Here is a 23,927-nt window from a genome sequence, read left to right as displayed (position 1 = left end):
ATTTGGCTTTTGAGGGACCAGGAAATAGGGGACATTCGTTTCAGGGAGTAAAGGTTTTGGGGGGAAAAAATCATTGTGGAAGCACGCGAGTGGTGACACGATGTCCGGTTAGGCTAGGCTTTGCAGTTGCTATTATGTATAACTCCACAATTTTTTAAAAACATAGTATTAACCTTTAGGCTACTTGAGAGAACAATAAATGTAACTATTACATAGCCTACAATCAAAAATGATTTCTCAAATGTGAAGTGTCTTGTGATGTGTTCGTGTGGTGTATGCTGTTATTCCGTTGAGTAAACTAGTAATAAAAATCTTTTTTTAAAAACAGTAAACTAAATAGAAAAAAAAGAATAAAAATGTAGAAAAAAGTATAAGCAAGAGCGAGAGATTGTTGCGTAACTAAAAGTAATACAAGGCATACTTTGTAGCGTAACTAATTACGGCTAAGCAAAATACTTGTATTATTTTTGAGTAGGCTAACATAACATAATAATATTATGTGCCGGACAAATAGAACATTTTACCTCTCCCTGGAGAGATATCAACTTTCAAACATTCACACGTGGCATAAGTGAACCATTCTCAAGTGGGACATTCACATGTCAATCTAAGGGTAAGGGTAAGACCACTGATCTGTATGGGACATTCAACGCTCACCCCTCCCCCACCCGAGAACACAGAAAACTTCAGATGCTTTAGCGAAGCATGGCACAGCATGGTTATGCTGACCGTAATTTTTCACTTACTTAGAAACGAAAGCACATATTCATGCATGCACGTATAAAGATGAGACGGCATCTTGAGCAATGTGCTATCGACCGAACTTGCAATGTCAAATCACATGATGGCAAAGGCAGCTAAGCTTACAAACTCCGCGGCATATAGGCGACCAGCAGCTCTTTAGTTTGTTGGTCAGTTGGTCCACAAAAGTGTCCTCCTGTGGGTGCATGCGCGGTCGCAGCTATTGCGGATTTGGGCTTGTTATTACTGATGTTTTATGTTTACTATTAACATTTAGCCTACTAATGTTTTATATTGATTTTCTTGTTTATTGATTTGATATCAATAAATACATTTGCTTATCCATAGATTGAATGGAAATTTTTAAATATTGTTTTCACAGTTGAAAATGTAGGTTTTGAAAATATAAGTTAGGTCTATTGAGGTGAAGTCTCCAATCGCCATCACTGGTGTCGTGAAGAGGAAGAAAATCACACCCCTCTGCGAAGCTGAACATTCACACCTACTGGGTTTGACTCGGGGCCATAGAGAAAAAACTATCAGCTCTGGTTTCGCTAGTTTCTGGTTTCGAACAATCTACACGCAAAAAAAACTACATTGGTGGGTACCATGAACAAAAAGAGGAGAGAAGTGCCCCCTTCTGCGAAGGCACAAAATCAAGAGAGATTTTCCACCACGATCTGGAGAGCTGGACACGCTACACTTACGGTTTATCAGTGCAAGCCCAAGAAAAATGTGTGCATTTTGAGCACTATGCACAAAACCGTATCGATCGACACTGATGCCAAAAAACTGCCAGAAACCATCGCCCATTACAACGCAACAAAAATGGGAGTGGATGTTTTGGACCAGATGGCACGGCTGTATTCGGTCAAGGGGGGCAGTCGTCGTTGGCCAGTTGCCGTTTTTTACAACATTTTGGATCTGGCTGCAATCAACGCCCATGTTTTGTACACGCAATGCATGAACAAAACAATTAGTCGGAGAAGATTTATTCTTGAGTTGGCCAAGGAGTTGCGTGCAAATCACATGACCGCAAAGGCAGCTCCGCGGCGTACCGTCCTAGCGCCCCTCTGCAGTCCAGAAACCCCCAACACACCACAGCGAGAGCGGTCACTAAAAAGAAAACGCTGCCAGGTATCCAGATGTGGAGGGAACAAAACTTGTGATATCTGTGACAAGTGTAAACGACTTGTCTGCGGCAAATGTACAAAAATGCAACCCAAGCTCTGTCTTGAATGCTGACGGCGTTACCGCATTACCAGCAGCTCTATTGCTAATGTTTTATATAGATTTTTTATTTATTGATTTGCGGGGTGATTCTAAATAATTCAACTTGCTAGCTATATATTTAGCTAACGTTATATTTTCAAAATCGTTTCAACTTCCTAACAATGTGCTGTATGCTTTTTGATCTAATAAAGCAAATTACTGAAGACAGGTGTCTCGTCTTTTTACTTTGTTGCTATCTCAATTTGACTTTGTGTGTGCGCTGAAGCGATAATCAGTTTTGAAATTCCACTTGGTTGCTAAGGTCTTATGTACAGTGCGGTATTATTCAGTGTTACGAATGGGTGTTTTTTGTAATTACGATGAACAAGAGACTTCTTTGGATTTCGAATCCCCAGTCGAATAGTCACAGCTAGCTAGGCTATGACCTGCTTGCCTGTATAGCCTACATGTTTTCTGGTCACCGGAAAAAACTCGTTTGAACAACAGAATTCTTGCATGTATATATTTGCTATGGTCTTATGTACAGTGCGGTATTATTCAGTGTTACGAATGGGTGTTTTTTGTAATTAGTCTACGATGAATAAGAGACTTTGGATTTCGAATCCCCAGTCGAATAGTCACAGCCAGCTATGACCTGCTTGCCAGTGTAGCCTAGCCTACATGTTTTCTGGTCACCGGAAAAAAACTCGTTTGAACGACAATATTTTTTACATGTATTTTTATAAAACAGAAAACCCGACCCTAAAATTCGCACGGGTGATGATGCGTTTCCCTCCAACGACAGCGATCAGTGATCACATGCGGAGGGAAGCGGCTAATTTTAGCAAATTGGCGATTTATATGTTGTTAGCCTATTTGATTATTAGCATTTATGATATTATGCATGAAGAATAAACTGTCAAATTTGTTTTTTGAAAAACAGGTTTGACCTCCCTACAATCTGTTTATTGTTAGCTTTTCATACAGACATACTGTTTATTCTAAATACATTTATATTGCAACAATGTGTTGACTAGAATGCCGAGCCGTAACTAAAACATAACTTACTCTGATACTCTGACAGTCTAAAATCTCGCAAATATTTCATTAGGACAATGGGCTGGCAACCTTTGTCAGCTCCTGTCTAATAAGCGCCATCTAGCGAACAATGCGAATATTTCCAGTTTGAAGGCTAATGTGTCTTTTGACCCTTGGCCGCGCGAAAAGTTATTTGAATGCCAGGAAATGGTCCGGCGCTCCTGGTGTTAAGGCACCCAGTAGCAAAACCCTGTTGGGTTTAGGATTCGAGCGATTCTAATGTTCGCTTGTCTAAGAACCTTGAGACAGAACTGTCCAGTGGTTTTTACACACAAGTCCAATGTCCCACTTTCATGAAGTATGTGACTCTATCTTTTGTTCGAGAAACAAATTAGCTATTTACAATTCGAGTAAGCAGTAGCACCCTATGGAGTCAATATGTGCGTGCTGTGAAGAGACGACCTCCCTGAAAAAAACATTAGTCACCTGAGTGAATAGAAGCGTATGAGCTCTTTATAATGCACTACTGCTGTTCGTGACACTGATTTCCGAATGCCTTACCTCTAGGAACTGCCTAGGGTATCAAAATAGACAAACCGTATCTGAGGCATCCATTATAGGCCGGAATTCCATCCAATCCACCCATACACAAAGCCATTAAGTGCCTGAATGTCATAGCAACCCCCACACCCCCTATGCACGCACACGCACACACACACGCACGCACACACACACACACACGCTCCTGACTCAAGAACCATTGTTCCGCACAAGGCATTGTTCCGCACTGTCCTCACGCTTGACCTGCACCCGATTCTGCGGCACATTAACAGATGACCAAAGCGGCTCGCAAGGCCCCCCCCACACACACACACACACCCCCAGGGTCGTCACTGCGCACATCTCATTGAACATGCTCCTGCTCTACTTCCACTTAACATCACAGACTTCCAACAAAGAGGCTTCTCCACAGTAGCAACAAAAGACACACATTTCTAATGCTGGAGGGTCACCTACAAAAAAAAAAAAAAACAGTCACCCTGACTGTACCACAAACAGGCAGACAGGGCCAGGGTATATATGGTGATGTACCTGCCATTACTGCACGTTGCACTGCTATTTAGCTCACCTAACACAGGAGTGGTAATACATCTGAGTCAAAACTAAAAATGTAGTTCCTGAGTGGGTCAGTTAAGGGAAGGCGTTTGTCCAATAAAAGCAAGCTGAAACGCACAGCTCTTACACATACGGGTCATGCAGTCGGGCGATAATGACTGCCGATGACCGAAGGAGGGCTGTGAAATTATTCCTCGATCCCAGGGGGGAAAAAAAACAACACTTGCTGTAAGAAAAAACTATAGAAAAAAAAAAAAAAAAACAGCAAAGAGAATACAAACTGGAATAAAAACAATTGAAAGTGTGTGAACCAATCGGTCTATTGACTGATTGAATCCAGGCCCTCGCTGTTGCCGGGAGGGGAGGGTCCTTCAGCGCTCGTACGGTACGGCAGGCGTCGCCAAGTTCTGGCACGGCCGGCACGCCTCGGCGGCGTCGGCGGCGGTCGATGTGAATAAAGCTACCGAGCTCGCTCACCACGGCGCAGACTGCGAGGGTGGCGTGCCAGCGGAGAGAGGAACAGAGCTGGAGGGGGGTGGGTGGGGGGTGGGGGTCTACAGTGGTGCAGGCTGTCAGTTCGCTGCACTGTGTCTGGGATTAAACTGCTGTGAAGGGGGACAGCTCAGCAGTGAGAATTACCTGAACAGCTATGGGTGGTGACATCAACGGTACTAACAATATTTGCGCAATCGGTTAGTAAAACAGTAGATGCTGGCTGAATGACATTAAACCTGGTAATGGAGGTTATATTTCAGCAGTAGTACGTTATGATATAATAGAACACTAAATCCATTTATTTTACATGGTACAATACAGTACAATGCGATAATGACAGAATTGCACCACTAGCAGGAGACTTTAATAGCAAAGTGCTTAGCACAGGGCGAAGAAGGTGCAATATAATTCATTCTTTTGGAAGAATCGTTCGGAATTACAATATAAAGGCAATTACCATAATTCAGAGAGATCGCCTGCCCTCCGTCCCCTACACGCTACGCTGTTACGCTGAACCTGCTCCCGCGTCTGCCGCGGCCGGGGACACGGTCTTCGTGCTCCGCGCGCCTCGACCAAATGGCCCGAGACCAGATGATGAAGTCTCATTAGCCTCCAGTGCCCATCTGACAAGGAGCGAACGGGCGCCAGGTCCACCCCCCATCCCCCCCGCTGTGACAGCAGCAGTGTCGTTCGCCGGGGAGAGCGCTCACACACCGGGGGCGCACGCGCTTCTCCTGGCATCTGGATATCAAACACGGCGCTTGGAGGAGGACTGGTAGCATATGGCCCCCGTTTATTATCGCTTCCGCGCAAGAGCAGGGCTAACGTGAATATAGCGGTGAAGACGGACATCGCTCTTGATCAATGTGACTATTATATAAATTACAAATCTCCAAGAATCCCATAGGCTCATTTTATTTATTTTTTTATCTCCGACGGATTGAAAGAGAGGCAGAAATTGATTTTAAAATAGAGATACTTTAAAAAATTATAATAATTTAAAAAAAAAAGGTATTCAATGTCTGTGTTAGAAGCTTACAGCAAGGGGGAGTGGCAAGCGCACCTCTCTGTCACAAAATCGAGGTCGGTCCAGTAGAGCTGCATAGGCCTATCTAACTGTGGAAGCTGCTGTCATCATAACTCACAAGGCACAACTATTTACACTTAATTAAAATAATGCAGGTGACATTCATAAAACTGCATCGTGGCAGGCCCTCTATTTAATTACTCTCAACAACAAAAAAACATCAGAAGGTGCTGTCTCTGCACGAAATTGCTACCAATGTCCAGCATCGTAGCCTACTTGTAATTTGTGTTTATTTAAAATCCTACCGAAAAGCATAATAGCCTACAAAGCATAATTGCCTAGGTTTTAACGTATTATTTATGCGTGACATTTTACACTAGGACTGCTGTTTAGCAGTTATAATGTATATCATATACTGCATGCCATCTAAAAGAAATAGCTGTGGCCAGTACGTTATTTATTTATTCATTTATTTTCCGATATTCCTTAAACGTAATGTTGAATTCAAGCCAGAAGCTTTCAGATGCTGAAGCTTGCCTGGAGATCGCCAGTGCGTTTCTCCGCTCGATCGCGCCAAGGACTAGAATTTATTAATTCTGCACGAGAGCTGGAGCTGTTCTTCTGTCCCACAGCGCATCCAGTAATAGCCTATCAGGTAGCCTATGCTCAGCCCAAACCAACCCCTTTGAAGAGCGTGAAAGTTTAACCTCCACTGCAAGCAGAATGCAGTAAAATGTATGGTATGCCGTTACGATTACTGTAGATGTAACATTCGTTCGAGGCAACAATGTCTGAAAGTTGAACTAGCGTATTTTGCCATAACGATTGTGTCGTATTGTATCAACTGATAAACAAAGTTTTAGGCTTTTTTACACATGCAAATATTTTTTGTTGTAGGCCTATATGGTTGCAAAACTCTCATTCAGACTCGCATTGCTACCAAGTAACGCGCCTGAGGTCATTTGTTCGTCTTTGCATGTGAAGGCAGTATAGGTTACTGTAGCTGCCAATTTAACGTTTGTTGGTTTCTAAGGTGATGCGATTTACAATGGGTCCGCATTGTAGCTAATTAAGACACCGTTCGATGGAATATCTGCCATTTGTGGAAATATAAAGAAACACTGTGTGCCGCGTCTGAGAAATGAACATGTAAAAGACAGCATGTAAAATACCGTGCGCTCGTGTGTTTCGTACAACTCCTGCCACCGCCGAACCAACAACTTTTAAAAATGTTCGACCGGGGATTGCAGCTGGGAATGAAGCGGAAGAAACCATTGCACCTGATTCTCATTGACCACCTCCACCGCCATCTAGCGGGGGGGACACGAAATGACAATTTGGACATGTTTCTCAGGTAGTGTAGACCGCTCCATCATTTCAAACCTTAAGATGAAGGTGAGATAGCCTACATGCTGCTGCATGATTATGGGAGATGACGGCAGCGTAGACATCCATCACAACGCTGACTGCGCTACAAGTCTGAGCCAAAGAGCTTTACTCGCTCTCCCGTTCGTCTGAGTGAACTGAATTAGCTTTCACATCAGAATCTTTATAAGCGTAGTAAATTACTGTAAATAATATTTAGCACCATTATACGCTTCTGCCTCTTTAAATTAATTTATTTGTTTGCGGGTTTTGTCCCCGTCCATCAAATAAATAAATAAATGCTTTTGTACTATGATAAACTGTTGTTCTAACCATGATGCAAAGGAACAATTTCCATCTTCGAAGACCCCTGTGGTATTTTGACCGTTTCAGTCCTCTTGAACTAAAAGAGACAAGCAAGCAAAATGCTGCCGAGCATAAAATCTTAATTTTTGTCACCGACGTTAAACTCAGTCTGACCGTAACTTTACAACCCGATATGCAACGGCTTTTCGATTTTTGCTTATGAATAAGGTTATATATACTGATGTTACTACTACTGTTACTAAACAAGCCGTTTTTTTTAAATAGATCTAGCAACCGTTTTGTGTATTGTAGTTCTTAAAGAAGATTTCAAAGTAGTGAAGCAGTCTGTGGTGAGTTCAGAGTCAGCCCTGCGTGAACATAAATCCCAAGACTCCCATTCTGTATCGAATTCTACTTTTACCTTGTATCGACACAATTATTCATTAATAACAAACTCTGTCGGTGTAACCTTTAGCCGAAAACCCGCATTTAATAATAAAAAAGACACATACAAAAATATGAGATACTCAATAAAATATACAATCATTTTCTATAATAATAATAATAATAATAATAATAATCTCACCAAAGACGCCGCAGAGAAACCCGAATCCACTCAATACTAATTGAAGAATAAGCGCTGCAGTCGTTTAAAAATCCATTGCATATTTATTCCCAGTGCTGACAAAACCGCACGTAGAAAACCTTAGCAAGACCTCGAACTCCTCAGAAACTACAAGTAGCCAATGCACTTGAACAGTGATTTGAATATACAGAACTTACTAGATTCTTCCCTCTTTCCCCTGTTCCCGGTGTGACCTTACATCTGGGGAATTAAGACAAATAAACGGGTGTCTTCCCAACCAACTCTTTTGAATGTCCTGTTCAAGATACAGCGACGATAAACTTGCGGTTTTTGAGTTAAAACCTTCCTTCCCGAACGCAACATACCGATTGAGCGCCTTTATAACACAATCCTCCGAGCACGTATAGAAAATTCAATCGCATATTTTAGTCATCGCAGAGCACAAAATCCAACAGCGGCAGACGCCTTGAAGAACCTTGCTAAAGCCACTCCGGAATATTTTAAGAAATCCCCCTTACCTCAGCGTTCCCGGATTTGCTTCCCTTCACTCTCCGGCGTTGCCACAGACAGCGCACTGCTCCCCCTTTTCACGTGAAGTGCGTTATGTCGCTGCCGTTAGCTCCATTGAGAAGTCGCAGCTGCGGCGAGACGCAGCGCGAGAAACAGAGAGCGGTAAAGTGCAGGTCTCTGGAGCTCGCGACTGCTGCGAACTAACATGCTCGGGCGCCCCTAATGCCACCTGAACTTGGACGCCTACGACGAAGCAATGAGGGAAACGGGAAGAAACGGGACACCAGAGCACCCTTTCGCACAGGGGAATCAGTAGCCTAGGAACTAGCAATTTTAAAAGTGACCCACCAGAGAGTTCCCACTTCACTGTATCAAAAGACGGGATCCAACGAACAACCAAAACTGTTAGGGACTTGAAAAAGGGGGTGGGGCCGAAGCCAGTCTATCCGAGTTATGGAGCAACATTACCATTTGAATGCCCGAAGCATCGGGAGAAAATTAAAATTGTGTCCTTCTCTTTATTTATTGTTACGACAATTTTCTTTGCCCATCTGTCACTCTTTTGAAATGATAATAATTCTCGATTGAAAATAATCAAATCATAGTGAGTGACACAAGGAAAAACTGAACGCAAGATATCTGGCACTAGCTCCTCTCGCTGCGAATTGCACAGCGAAGATGCACAGAATGCCTTTGTTGCAGTTCACAGTATTCCTCTATTCTACGACAGCTAAGGAGCTCGTGAGCTGGTACATTCAGGCTTCTCACTAAATTGAATCTGGGCTATGTCTCCCAGTCACAGCAGTCTTTCTGGAACTGAATTTGACTCGCACAGCCAAATTCTGAGAAAAATAAGGCGCGTGCGCATGCATTCCTTTCTCACGATGTTAAATCGAATCCGGGGCAATTATCCGGTTCTGTATTACCGTTGCTTTTGAAAAAGCACAACTGTCCTGAATGTAGGATGTAAGGCTTTTCGGATAAAACGAGTCGCCCTGTGTATAACCTGAAACTTTTTTTTTTTTTTGGCCGTTCACTCGCACAAACTGGGTGATGTCACATTCTATTCAGGCTCCCTTCACATGCAGTACATTTCATTGTTATGACATTAAAATGGAGCTTTTTGAATGAAGTTGAAAAGGTAAGATTCCCTCCCACTGATGAAGCGGGATTAACTGTGTGCTATTTCATTTCATAACCGTCAATTTGCTGTACTTTTTCCCAATCTACACAATTGATGAAATTGATTGGCCAATGGAATTTGACTACGTTGGAAGGTCACTATTAAAGTGTCCAATTCTGGATTTTCTAAAGTTCTCAATTGGAAAGAGGCATTTTCATTTTGTGTGTGTGTGAGAGAGGTGTAGGTGCAGGTGTATACAGAACTCTGCCTAAGTAACATCACTCGTGTGGCACTAGACTTGCTTGGGGTTATGTTCTGCTATGTGCAGACATGGCTACTTTGGCTGGGTGGCTGTGCCAGCAAGGTAAATGAGTCACTATCACTGCTCGCCAGAATTTTCTGGTGAATCCAACATTTTACGTGCCACATAACAATAAGTGAATGGCATGTTCAGATGCTAGCGGTCAACGTGTGTGCACCGTATGGGCAACATGCAGCTTCGTTGGTGGCGTGGTGATTAACAATTATGCGAATTTAATATTTTTGGAACCTTTTTTTTTCTCCCCCTGAGGGAATTAGCTTTACATCCACTGACGCTGCGGGCATCAGTCATGGGAGAGCATCTGTGGTTTCTTTCTTTTAACGTCAACCCGACTGCATCCGCCTTTCTCTTTTCACCCATCTCTCTCTCTCTCCTTTTTCTTTATTTTCCGGCCTAAGTGGCCGTCCACTCTACGTCCCTCGTGTCTGGAGCGCGGGTGAGAGCGTGCAGGTGGGCGTTCACAGCTATTTCTGTGGATCCCTGCATCGGGTGCCTGCAGACCTGGTCCATCACATCAGTCACAGTGTAGTCAGAAAGCGCCAGAAGTGGTTTTTTTTTTTCTTTTTTTCTTTTTCTTTTTCTTTCTTTCTTTTTCTACCTTTGTCACTTGCTTTCACAAGTTCTTTCTTATAGCGTCTAGACTCCATCCTTCCCTTCTCTCTCTTTGCCCCCCCCCCCCCCCCCCCCCCCCCTACCTGTGTTCACTCCCCCCCTTGCTCCCCCATTTACTTTACCGCCCTGGCTACATTTGCTCTACAGCACACACTCTAATGCAGCGATCTCAAACTGGGATCCTGGGGGGGCCCCGCTGTGTCTGATGGTTCCCCATGTGTTCCTGCACTTAAGCGCTTAATACAGCCCAAGTCTCTGATTGGCTAAAGAGTCTGCACACTTTGTTTCCAAGGCCTGAAATGCCAGCTGATTGAGAGGAAATTGTTTAAAAAAAAATAATTAAAAAAAAACTGCAGAGACTGCAGCCCTCCAGGTCTGGCGTTTGAGGCCCCCCTGCTCTAATGCCACTGTATGGAATCTAAATGAGTATTTGATTCTGACATCGCCCCCTAGGGGGAGGGTGTGTGCATGACAAGTTCTTCCTGAAATGGACATGGGTCTTTAGCTTTTTTGCATGAGTCATAACCACTAACTGACGCACTGGGAGTTTTTACAGCATCTGATAAATGATCAGTACAAAATATGGCATCCAATGTTCAAATGTGAAGGTTGTACAGTGAGACACAATGTGTAACCTCAGTCTTGGTTTAATTAATTAAATTCCAATTGTATCTTTCATGTCTATTGCTCAACGCTAGTAGTTTCAATCTGACAAGTGTAGTTTTTTTATTAATTGCATGAGTCATTCCATCTATATATAAACGTGAAGGAGAACATTCGTCTGACCTCCCTGAAAGAATATATCTGAGTCTGATTTGAAGAAAATTGGACTGTAAAGGTCAACTTTGACACAAAACTATTGCTCTTGAAGTTTAATGGTCAACCGTACTATAAACCTGATCTCCTGCCCTTTGTGTCGATAGGTTGATGTCTTATTACAGTGACACCAAAGAATGAGACCAGGTTGGGATTTCAGTGAGGCGCTGTGACATGTGGTCAGGAATGTTTTTTCGCGGCAGTGGGGGAGGGGGTTGGATCAAAATTATAAACCAAACCAACAAACTTCACAAAATTGTTGTTGGGGGGAGGCAGTCAAGTGGGAGTGGGTACAGGGTTTCTGTGCTGTTCACAATCTCCGATCTATGGTCTGTGCTCATGCACCATGGTCTGGCATCGTATCTGGCCTTACTGGTGCCGACTGTGGCCAGAAAGTGCACGAGAGCGCGTGTGAACGGTCTCAGTGTCCCCCCAAGGTATTCGGTAGGCTGGGCTGTCCCTGTTGACGCGACTTACGCAATTTACAATCTTACTTGTACATGTACAGTACTTTGCATCCATTTATACGGCTGGATATGTGCTGAAGCAATGCAGGTTAAGTACCTTAATGCCAGTGTGTCCTACCTGGGAATTGAACCTGTGACCTTTAGGTTACCAGACCAGCTCCTTACCCATTACGCTACACTGCCGCCCCATGAAGCCCGAGGCAGGCAGCTGCAGGTTCTGGAGGGGAGCCCGTGCTTATCTGCGCTCACTCTCCGTAATTGATAGTGATGAGCCAGACAACTGGCGAATGGACGCCCAGCATAAGTACTCAAGATGAGCACGTAAATGTCCAAGATAAGTCATCAACAAAGGTCTCGTGTCATTGCTACGGCAACAATACCATAACCAATCACGACGCATAAGTAAGAGCAGGTTTTGTTATGAGTGTGCATGAGTGCATGTAAGCGAGCAATCGTGCGTGTGTGTGTGCGTGCGAGCGCACGCGTGCAACCATGTGTGTCATATTAAGGCCATATTAAGTAAAGACGTGGAAGTGATGTATGTAATAGGACATCACATGATCAGGTGCAGATAGTGCCGGACTTGCCTCAAGGGTTGATTCCGCGCTATGAATTTAACACAGATAGCTGGGGAGGCTGAGTTAAGTGACCATAACATATGAATAGCCTGAGATTAAGACGCCATGTTGGCTGTTTCTATTGGTCTATCCACAAACCCCATCTTTTGCACAGTTCCTCTTTTCTTACTTTGATGTTATTTAAGACAATGGCGGTGTTTATTGCTGCGTTCCTCAATACGGACTTGCTGAATAAACGTTTTTTTTTTTTTTTGTTCGGAAGGAAGATTTTGTTCTCGTACAAAATGCACGTCCTGAGGTGCTTGTCTTGTTCAATGCGTATGAACCAAACTGAGAGATACAGAAACAGAATTGCTTACTATTTACACTTTTATTTTATTTTATTAAACAGGCCTGCATGCCAGTCTTATGTGCATCTAGCAAGTTTATCGTGTTTATATTTTGTTTGTCTAGCTTTGTTTTTCCACATCATGCCATTGTGGACTCCTTGCTGGGTTGCCTTGGTTAGGGATTGAGTCAGAATCCAAGAATTATGATGTGGGCCCGCTCGTTTTGCCAACTAGCACAAAACCGTGTTTGTGTCTCTCTCTCTCTATCTCTCACTCTCTCTCATTCGCTCTCTCTGACTCTCTCTCCTACTATCTCACTCTCTCAATCTCATTTGCTCTCTCTGTTTCATTCTCTCTCTTTCTGAATCTCATTCGCTCTCTCTGTTTCTCTCTCTCTCTCTCTCTCTCCCCCTCCCTCTCTTTCTCCTTCCTCTGATTCATCTACAAATGTCTGCAGGCAATCTGAGTTTGTGTTTCAGAAAGGGGTCCTTTATATACCCGCAAACAGTCATTTAATTAAAATTTTTTTTTTTTTAAATGTAAATAAGGCCAGGCACGGGAAAAGTGCGTTTTTGTCTTCGCTAGGTGTGCGGGAGGTAATCCTGACAGTGGCAGAATGAGGGCTGTCAAAAGCTTTTTGTGCTTAATTAATGAGTCAGTGCCACGGGTCCTGGGGCCCGGCGTGGAACTCCGCGTATTCAGCGAAGGAATGTGACCCTTCCGCTTCGTCCGATTGGGCCCCTGGCATTCTTACCGGGAATCCAATCGCGCGTTCGCGCATGGCTCCGAGGAAAGTCGTCCCGGCGTTTGAATGAACGACGGGGAGCAAAGCGTGCGGGCCCTTCTGTCATGAGCTCCATTCACTCGAAATATAGCGAATGGAGCTCTGGGTGGGAGGGGGGGGGGGGGGTGGAAAAAAACCAGCCTTTTCAGGTCTTTTTTCGAAAGGAAAAAAAAAACAAACAATCTAGGGACACCCCGCACCGATGCTACCCGCTGCGCCTCACATGACGAGAGGATCATTTTGGGACGGGCAAGGGTGTGTGGTGGTGTGTGGTGGGGGGGGGGTGTTTCGGGGGCAGGCGGTGGGACGGTCAATCTGTTTCCTCTCCGGGTCGGTTCACAAGCGGGGCCCCAGCGACGGGAATGTTAAAACGCTGGTGGTGTTCGCGTCGGGGCGCGTCCGCGGGCGGAATGCTAATGGGAACCCCCGTCAAAGCTTTCTTTGGTCTCTGCCGCTGCGCCGGCGGGCCGAACCCGGGGACAGCGGCAGCGCGCCGCGGCGACACAGGCCACGTTTCAATGCGCCGAGAATGAACTGCCGCTGCACCGCGGGACCGACCGAGCGGAGGAGGCTCAGTGCAGTCTAAAGAGAAGGGTCTGCCCGTGGCCTCCCAAAATTCCACCCCCCCCACCCACCCCAGCCCCTTCCGTTATTATACTGTGAAATGTGAGACAGAAAATCTCTAGCAGGGATACAGATGTTAATGTGTAGCAAATGCACCACACAAATTGCAGTGCATATTAATTTTCTGCGTTTTTCAGTACGTATCAATCAATGCTATTTTCATGCATATCATTATTTACTTTCTTGGCAGGCAGCCTTATCCAAGGTGACTTACGTATTTACATATTATCCATTTATACGGCTAGGGATGTTTATTGGAGCAATTCAGGTCAAGTCGAGTATCTCCCTGGATGGTACAGCAGCAGTGGCCTGCTGGGGAATCAAACCAGCAACCTCTCAGTCAAAAGCCCAATACTGTGGAGAACACTGTGCATGAGACGCAGTATGCATTTATAATATATGTAGTTTTGTTGTATATTCCACAGCTACAAACAGTTCTTGGCAGGGGAAACCTGAAATCACTTCCAGTTCTCATGGCAGCAACGAGATTTATGTGTTGGGGAAGGAATTTTGATGCAGCCTTATAAATGATCCATTACCGTTCAATATGTTAATGCTGGGGTATCGGAGGCAGATTTGCACCAATTCTCTTAAAAGAAAGAAAGAGAGAAAAAACTGGTCGAGCTTTAGCATAATTAGCACACCTTAATTCCCATTGAACTTGGCAGAGGATGAAGATTATCATTAAGCATCCTTTCATCATTGAGAATCAATGGGGTCTCAGTCACCTTGTACACTTGGCTGTTATCTGAGAGAAACGACGATCCATTATCTTTACTCGAATTTAATGCCAGTCGCGTGATCTCTTCTGCATACAGCGAGGACAATGCGTGACAAGGCGTTTTCCTTCAGGGGCTGAATCCCTTCCTAAAGGCCATGACAAAAGGGGAAGAACATGGAGACTAATGGAAAGCTTGCTTGATGGTGCAGTGTAAAAGCACACTGCCATGTCCCTTTAGACTTGAACTAGCTCTGAATGGTGAATTCGGCATGGATGGCTGGGTCTCTTCTTCCTGTAGGAAAGATTATGGCCGTCAGAAAAATGTGTGCTCCATCATCGTGAATTCGCTACATGTGACTTCAGAATATCAATTTCAGATTTTTTTTTTTTCAACTTTCTTATGGGAAACCAGAGCTAAGCAAAAGACTTTATAAAAAATGCTATATCTGGGCATTAATTTCCTTTGCATGGGATATAGCAAAATGTCTGGTCAAAATGTGATTTTAAGGTAATGGAATACTTGTGATTCAAGCAAAACTTACTGTTTATCTCAGTTGCATTAAGACGCATTCGTCCACTGGTGGGAACAGGGCCGGCCCTAGGATTTTGGTGGCCCTAAGCAAATCTGTCCGAGCGGGTGCAAGGGGGGGGGGGGGGGGGGGGTTGGTGGTGGTGCTGCTGTTGGTAAAATCTGTCGGGGGCAGGGGGGGGGGGGGGGGGGGAGGGTGGGGGGGTTCGCTTGGTAAAATCCTTCTCACATTACATTGTTATGAAATATTCTGTTGCCATTCCATTAAAAATTTATACCGCTAGTTCCGCGATGGGGGATGAATAGCGTAATTGCGAAAATAACGTTATTTACCTTTACCGTTATTTAACATTGGATCGTGTGACCCCACCCCCCCCCCCCCCCCGCCCTTGTGGTCGTGTGGCCCCCCCTAGCGGTTGTGGCCCTAAAACAACCGCATAGACCGTTTATGCCACGGGCCGGCCCCCTGGGTGGGAACGAGTAAGTTGCAGTGATGTCACACATCGGTCTTTCTCATATGACTACAGACCCTTTTTTTGCCCCACAAATCTGATTCTAGAGTTGGGCAAAATGCATTGGGTGGGTGTTTCAGATACAAGTGAAACCAATTTTTGTTTCGCAGGTGAACTGTGAAATGTGCTGCAGTATCCTAACGAAATTAAAAATAGCTAATGCCTACGCGTACAGTTGAGGGTCATACAGCTCTTGCTAAATTAGTTTTGTGAAGGAAAAATGCTTATTAGCGAGGCATTTATTTACATGAGCATCACAAAGGAATAAGGGAGCTGGGTCAGGACACTTTCGGTGAGTAAGTGTCACGCGGATCAGTTATTTGTTGTGATTGATTGAAAATTGAACTTTTTGTAATATTCTGGAGATGCAGACTGGCGCAGTTTGTAGGACAGGTCCTGTAATGACGGCAAGGGCCAAATGTTATTGCTGGAGGGGAGCTGTTACACAGCGAGGGTAAATAAACATCTTAAATGGTACCTGAGGCGGTTCTGTAATAAAAAAAAACACACACACACACACAAAAAAAACACATAATCCAGCAAAAGTGTTTATCAGATAAATCAGAATTTATGCAAGGGTAACTGGACGTGAGAACACGTTCCCTGGGATCCCTCTTAGAAGGTTAACGAACCTGGAGTGCAACTCCTGCTTGCAAGCCAATGAAAAAAGTTTTTGTTTGTTTACGTGAGTTAAGCGTAGTAGAACTTGAAAGGTTGGAAAGTTGAAAGTTCTCGGCTGTGGATATCCTTCTAACTATGCTACAGTGCGGCAGTACTCACTTGTACTCTCTTGGTGTTAACCTGCATTAGCCTACATTCGCTGCATTGCTCCGGGAGCTCCTGGGTTCTTGCATTATTGAGCTAGCACCTTTTTGAGGGGTATGATTTCCTCATGGTCTGTGGGTCAGGTGGGCCAGAATTTTAAATGTCCCGGCTACAATTTCTTATTTAAAATTTTTTATTTATTTATTTTTTTTCTTGAAGTTGATTCCAGTCTGTAGACTAGTTTGAGTTATGGCTTCATAAAAAATACAAAAGCAGACATCTAAAGCAGATTGAATCTTCTAGCACTGGAAGCACTAATCTGCAGAGTGGTGAGCACAGTTTGTCAGAAATGAAACCACGGTTGGAACAGTACATTCTTGAAAAGCAGCGCGTGTTGGGGAGCAGGATCATATCATAACTCAAGTAAAACCACTTTGTGTCTTGTTTTGCTTTATTGGCATTGAGGTTTCTGTTACTATGATATCACCCTACACTTACTGTACAATACATGGCAAAAGTATGTGGACACCTCATATACAACTCATCTCATCCAAAATGATGGGCAATAATATGAAGTTAGTAGACCCTTTGCTGCTATAACAACCTCCACTGTTCAGGGAAGGCTTTATACTAGATGCTGGATCACTGCTGCAGGGAATTGGTTCCATTCAGCCAGAAAAGCAATTGTGAGGTCTGGCACTGATTGGTCGATTAGGCCTGGCTCGCAGTTGGCTTTCCAATTGATCCCAACGGTGTTGGATGGGGTTGAGGTCAGGGCTCAGTGCAGGCCAGTCTAGTTCTTCCATACCGTTCTTGACAAAACCATTTCTATATGGACCTCACTGTGTGCCCAGAGGCATTGTCATGCTGAAACAGGAAAGGGCCTTCCTCAAACTGCTGGGGAAGCACAGACTCGTCTAGAATGTGATTGCATGCTGTAGCATTAAGATTTGCCTTCACTTGAACTAAGGGGCCGAGCCCAAACCACAAAAAACAGCCCCAGACCAAGGGGCGTCCAGATACTTTCGCTCATACAATGTCTGTATGCAGAGGGTACATACAGAAAACTGAATGCAAACATACTGGCCGGCTTAATTAATATGTCATTAATATGAGTCGTCTCCATAGCATTTCTGCTTAATGACTCTGCTGTTCAAAATCAATGCAGGCTGTTCATAAATATAGGATGTAATTCATGTGTAACAAGCCAGAGGGAAAAATCAAACAGTTATGAAGTGTAGGCCGTATTAATCAATGTTTCTAATAATACTGCAATTAGTCAGGTCCATAGGGGAATGCCAAGCACTACAGTGAAACAAAATGCTTTACATTTCTAGCAAAGTGGTTTTTAATATTAGAAACAGGCAGCGTTTGTCATATCGTGATGGATGACAGTAGGCTTCAGCTAATCGATTTTACTTCTAAATTTATTTAAAGTAAGTGTCTTTTTTTCCATTTGTGAGTCTATGGATCTAGTCTGTGTTTCACCACATCTAGCTTTATTTACCTCTGTCACAGTCAATAACAAGACCTATACGTCAGAGGAGGTACTTACGAGAAGGTAAAGTAGATAAATACATTACGAAATCAAATATGTACAAAACATATTTTAATGTGACACATGGTTTGACTGTGACGGTGATTAATTTCACTTTTACTGATTGCACTCCTTTTTTGCTGTTACATTGTTATTGATATATATATATATATATATATTTTTTTTTTTTTTGCATTGTGATCTTGTTGCTTTGCAACAAGTTGTACATTTTGCTTTTGGTGTAATCCTCATGTATTTACCCCAACAGGCCTGACTAGTTTAATGTTGATCCTAGGTTTTCACATATGGCGGTCGCTGAGAATTTACCTCCCACCTGCAGGGTTGCTGTTTGCCCTTAAACCCCGATTTATGCACTTGTCTTCTCATCGTGCAGTAAGTCACTCTGGATAAGAGTGTCTGCCAAATGCCTGTGCTGTAATGTTATTTTAAAAGCTAGCGTATATTGTTACCAGATGTATAGTTATCCAATATGAAAGTGACTTGAACTGCCGTACTTCTATTACACTGAACTCAGCATATTTTCACATATTTTGCAGATTACATTAAGCTGAGATTAATATGTGTTATCTTACGTATGACCCCCCTGCACGGTGAACACATAATTATTACAAAGCCAGTGTTAAACAAAGATGCTTATTACAAAATGTTGCATCACGTACGAATGTGTTGCGTTTTTGTTTCGTTCATCTTTTGGTGTGACGGCTGACCTAAACTACACTCACGCGCTTCACATTTGATCATGCCCAGAAAAATCTCTCGTTTTTTTTTTCGAGTTTTGAGTATTGAAAACTATTGAGTACTGCACCTGATATTCTAATGAAGATCTCGTCACCATAAACTCGATTAATTAAATGGGATTTACAAATGTCACAGTGCGGAGACAGTTATCAGAGCTTACTTGCACGCACAGTCATGGTTGTGAACACAGACACGTGTCGCATTGGCATTTCGTCGTGCTAATTCAGCCCACTCTTGCCCAACTTGCAAGACGAAGCTCATTTGAAAAGGTTAATACGAGTATCGGTGCTACAAAATGGGACGAATGACACAGTCAGTCAGCAAGAAGCGTTAGAGTAAAAATACATATTTTACTTGCCAATTTATTTAATTTTTTTGTTAATCCAAAGCGGCGTACAATGAGAGCATCAACGGGGTTAACTGTGCCGCTGAGCATTACGGGACATTTAGACTTCTTTTTGTCCCATCTGGAACTCACAGATGTGTCATCCTTCTGGTGATCTTACATGTGGAAACTTTGTGCAAGTGTTGCTGACATTTTTAGTTTTTTTTTGGTTGGGGGGGGGTGGTTGGGCAGGGGGTCCTTGTGTGTGTGTGTGTGTGTGTGTGTGTGTGGGGGGGAGGGGGGAGGGCAGGGGGTGGAGGTGGTTGATAGAATGCCTTACAATGTGTGCCTTTTGTTTTTATGTGCTGCATACTACGAGACAGCAAGAGAGTCGTGCAAATCAGCCGACAGTAGGAATGATGCAAAGACATAAAGACAAAAGACAATGACAAAGATTGACGTAGACTAATGTGTTTAATTGATAGCACTGACAGTTAAAAAAAAAAAGAAAAACAAATTAGAACAAAAGGGGAAAATTACATTTAAAGCAAACTGCGAAAAGTAAAAATAAAAAAAATAAAAAAGTTGATTTGAGGACTTCTGGAGAGAAAAGTGATTTGTGAAAGGGCCTCCATGTGTGGATGTGTTTTTTTCTTTCTGCAAATTGAGCACAGGCACTTTCAGTGATGTCACAGTGCCTGGAACGCCCGAGGTGCCGGGAAAGCGAGGGAGTGTGAATATATTTAAAAGCTCTGTTTGTTTGCGCCACCACGCCCGCCGCGTGAATAGAATATCAACCCAAAGGGAAACGCGGCCAGTGTTCCCCTCGGAGTGAGTTTATTAAGCTTCATAATTAGACGAGGATTTGTTTCTCCTCCGTTTCCTCGAGCCGAGCAGGGGAGGGTCTTCTTCTCCTCCTTCTTTTCGAGAGCGGCTTAGAGTGACAGCGGCAATACAACAGCGCTGTGCTGTCTTTGAGGAGCTGGCAATGGGGGGGTGCGGGGCGGGGGGGTGCGGGGCGGGGGGGGGGGGGGCACTAATTCTGTCCGAGGGCGAGAAAGAAATAGGAGTGCCACTGTGCCCCCTCTCTGTTCCTCATTTTCTTTTTGCACGTATTCACTCTTTCTTTTTCAGAGAGATAGATGGAGAGAGAGAGAGAGAGAGAGAGAGAGAATGTGTCTGTGTGTGTTAGTGTGAGAGATACAGGAAGTGAGAGAATGTGTGTGTGTGTGTGTGTGTGTGTGTGGTGTATGTGTATGTTTGTGTGAGTGAGAGTGTGAGAAGATATGCATGTGTGTGTGTGTGGTGTGGTGTGGTGTGTGTGTGTGTGTGTGGGAGAGAGAGAGAGACACGGAGAGAAAGAGATAGAGGAAGAGAGAGAGAACGGTGTCTTCAATCAGAGGCGGGCTGAGAGGTAGCAGATGTCGCTAACGCGGTGGGCAGCGGGGTCGGTCCTGCGCGGCGACCCCGCGAGCTTTATCTTCCACTGAGCCCGGAGAGAGAGAGAGAAAGGGAGAGCCGCTCAGAGCCTCAGGCTTTAAATCAGCGGGGATGTGTGTGTGTGCGTGCGTGTGTGTGTGTGTGAACTCGCTCCAGTGGTACGGCACAAAGAGAGAGGCCCTGTCGCGCTCCTTCACACAGACAGGACGGTCCTCGCATTTTCCTGGGTGGGAAAACCCGCACCCCAAACCCAAACCCCCCTCTTACCACCACACCCTTCCCTTTGTAACCCCCCCCCCCCCCCCCCACCCCCTTTGACAGCTGCGCTCGGATTGCCGGAACGAATCGGGGCGATTCAGGCCACCAGCTGGGGTGAGACAAAACGGGACCTCCCCCTTTTTTGAGTAGGAGGAGGGAGGGGGGGGGGGGGGGACAGAGCTTTGGGAAAAGAAGGGGGCGAACACCCGGGCTGGGGCAGCCCCAACAAACCACCATGGGATCGCATTGGACACGGTCAATATTGAGACAAGCTCTTCAAACCCCCCGAGCGACGGAGAGCGGTAGCCATCGCGCGGCGACCGTCCCTAAATGAGCGGAAAAGGGGCGTGACGCGAGGTACAGGGATTACCCTGGTTCACCTAATTAGAGCGTGAAAAGGGCCTCTTTAACGAGGCCAGCGCGGGGAAGGGCCGGGACGAAAAGGCGGCGGAGGAGATCAGCACGAGGCCAAACAAACGCGACTGATGTTCTGAAGGCCTCCCGGGAGCCCTCTCAGTTTCCGCGCCTAAAGGAACTTCCGTTCCTACCCTGGGATTTTGGGAACACATTTATTTATTTATTTTTTTAAAATATATATTTTCATGGGCTTTCCAGCTTTATTGGGCAGGATGTTGAAGAGAGACAAAGGAAGAACAGGAACGAGAGAGAGGGAGAGATGTGCGACGAAGGTTGTGCGGTCGGATTCGAAGCGCCGATGTCGCGGCTTGTAAAGGGTACGTGGACAGTGCTCTACGGCAGGGATCAGCAGCTCCCGGTCCTCAGGGGGCCGAGAACTGCTGGCTTTCCACCCTCCCTTTTGCCTGGGAGTCGGTGTGAAGACAGCCTGGCCAATCAGTAGCACTAATTACCCGGGAGAACAGAAAACCAGGGCTGGATTTGGATTCGAGGGCCAGAGTTGATGATCTCTGCTCTACAGGGTACGCCACGAGACTCCCCGGGAACACAATTCTAAGCAACAAAAAGTAGGAGCAGTAGAACTTTATTAATCCGCCCCAAAAAGAGGAAATTGCGTTATCACAGACGCCATCACTGGCTGCACACAATTACTGTACACACTGCAAGGCAAGAAAGAATATAAATCAAAAATAGAACATACATACACATAGACAAAGATGTCCATTTTCTCCTTGAGGTAATATTAGGCATTAGACATTAGTCATTAAACAGTCTGGTTGTGCAGACAACCATTAAAATTATTCTTCAGTCACCTTGTGTTGGGCACAAATGGCCTCTCAGTTTGTACCTCTCAGTTAATATTTTTGGAAATACAAACCTATTACTGAATCAGTGTCTATGTTTTATCAATAAATTGGGCCTCACTCACAATACATGTGTATGATCACATTTGATCATAAACTGTGTAAGAACGTTTCCAAGAACATTTCAGCATTCGTAATTTTTATCTGTCTTTGCTCATGGCTGTTTCCTTATGCAAATCACATGAACAGTATTTGGCATAGAATTTACTAACAGCCAGCATTCTTCATCTCATACACCTGGGATACGCACAAAAACGAAGGTCTGCACGTGTCATGAATCTCATATTGTTTTTTTTTTTTTTTTTTTTTTTTGTAGGGACATTTTTAAGAACAAATGTAAGAATAATTTAAGAAAAGTTTTGTGAATGAGGCCCAATGTGGTGAGGATGACTCGTAGTGTCTCGGATACAAAACACGTGTACAAATTTTTTTCGGAAACGCAACACAGTGAGCAAAGACAGGAATCTAGACATGTAGAGGGGTGAAAATCTAGGTTGACAGACATTTTGACAGAAACGGACTAGGTTAAGCCCAATACAGTTCAGGTTTTACCCGGATATAGCCTGGTTACGTCTTCATCGGCTAGAAAGCTTTCACTTTTCAACCAAATGTGGCCGGGTTTTCACCTTACTGCCTAGACAAGCCTTTGGGTGGTTGTATGTTTGGTGTGTTAAGTCTCTCAATGGACAGAGGGGGCGACAGAGAGCTCACTTATGATCACTGCCTCATTCTCATGTCGTTGTTCTTCCTTTCCTGTTTCAAGGCTTGAGTGCAACTGCTGAATCTTCAGCACCTGGGATGTGCTGCAAACTTAAGACGTTTGAAATCACCACCATTCGCATTTTTTTATTTATTATATATTTATTTATTTATCTATCTAATTGATTAATGCTGGTACTGGTTAAGAAGGTCCTGGGTTCAAATCCCAGGCTGGGCCTTTCTGTGCGGAGTTTGCATGTTCTCCCCATGCCCGCGTGGGTTTCTTCTGGGTACTCCGGTTTCCTCCCAAAGACATGCAGGTAGGATAATTGGAGACTCAAAATTGCCCATAGGTATGAGTGTGTGAGTGACTGGTGTGTGTGCCCTGCGATAGATTGGCGACCTGTCCCGGGTGTATTCCTACCTCTTGCCCAGTGCACACTGGAATCCAGCACCCCCGCAGCCATGCCCAGGATAAGCGGGTATAGATAATAGATGGATGGATGGTACTGGTTTGAAAACAGAGGATGGAGATTGCATCACGTATGCACACATTTTTCCTGTTCCTGGATTCTTCATTACAAAAGAAGTACTCGGGTAAAATATGTTTTACATGAATAAACCCACCGTACCTCAGTTTTCCTGTCTTTAGTGTGTAAATAACTCTGTAGGAACAGCATCCCCAATTTATGGAGCTCCCATGGTATGTGACAAAAGTGAATCGACAGCACAGTAAGTTGAGTTGAATTTTAAACAGCAAGGGAGAAATCAATGAAGAGTGAACCGCTGTAGTGAACAGATGCACTGGTGCATGATGGGAAACATTAACCGAATGCTTTTGTGAGCAGCTTTAATAAGACAGTTCAAGTAATTTAACTGAATTAGATTCAGAAACGCTCCCCTATGATTTAATGAATCATCAACAGGAATCACACCTAGCGGGAGTTACAGTTAAATCCAAACTCTGTTATTATGCAGGAGGAAGTAAGTCATTTTGATATTTAATTGAAAAAAAGATGCTCAAGCTTCAAAGAGGAATGCTGTGTGACTT

The 23,927-nt window shown here is 44.3% G+C and overlaps 1 protein-coding gene across 3 annotated transcripts in view; it reads right to left on the bottom strand.

Annotated features, from left to right (window-relative positions):
• Positions 1-9,179, bottom strand: part of cdh7a (cadherin 7a) — a 103,610-nt gene extending 94,431 nt beyond the window's left edge. The window contains exon 1 of one of the 3 annotated variants that reach the window (XM_035430031.1): positions 8,405-9,179. The gene's annotated coding sequence lies outside the window, so the exon portion shown is untranslated. Of the gene's footprint in view, positions 1-5,059; positions 5,165-8,083; positions 8,366-8,404 lie in introns of those variants that run through there. The other 2 variants (XM_035430032.1, XM_035430033.1) reach the window with 2 other exon arrangements.
• Positions 9,180-23,927: the final 14,748 nt, after the last annotated feature.

Source organism: Anguilla anguilla, chromosome 8, assembly GCF_013347855.1.
Source record: "Anguilla anguilla isolate fAngAng1 chromosome 8, fAngAng1.pri, whole genome shotgun sequence".
Lineage (NCBI taxonomy): Eukaryota > Metazoa > Chordata > Actinopteri > Anguilliformes > Anguillidae > Anguilla > Anguilla anguilla.
This window is presented reverse-complemented; position numbering and strand designations above follow the sequence as displayed.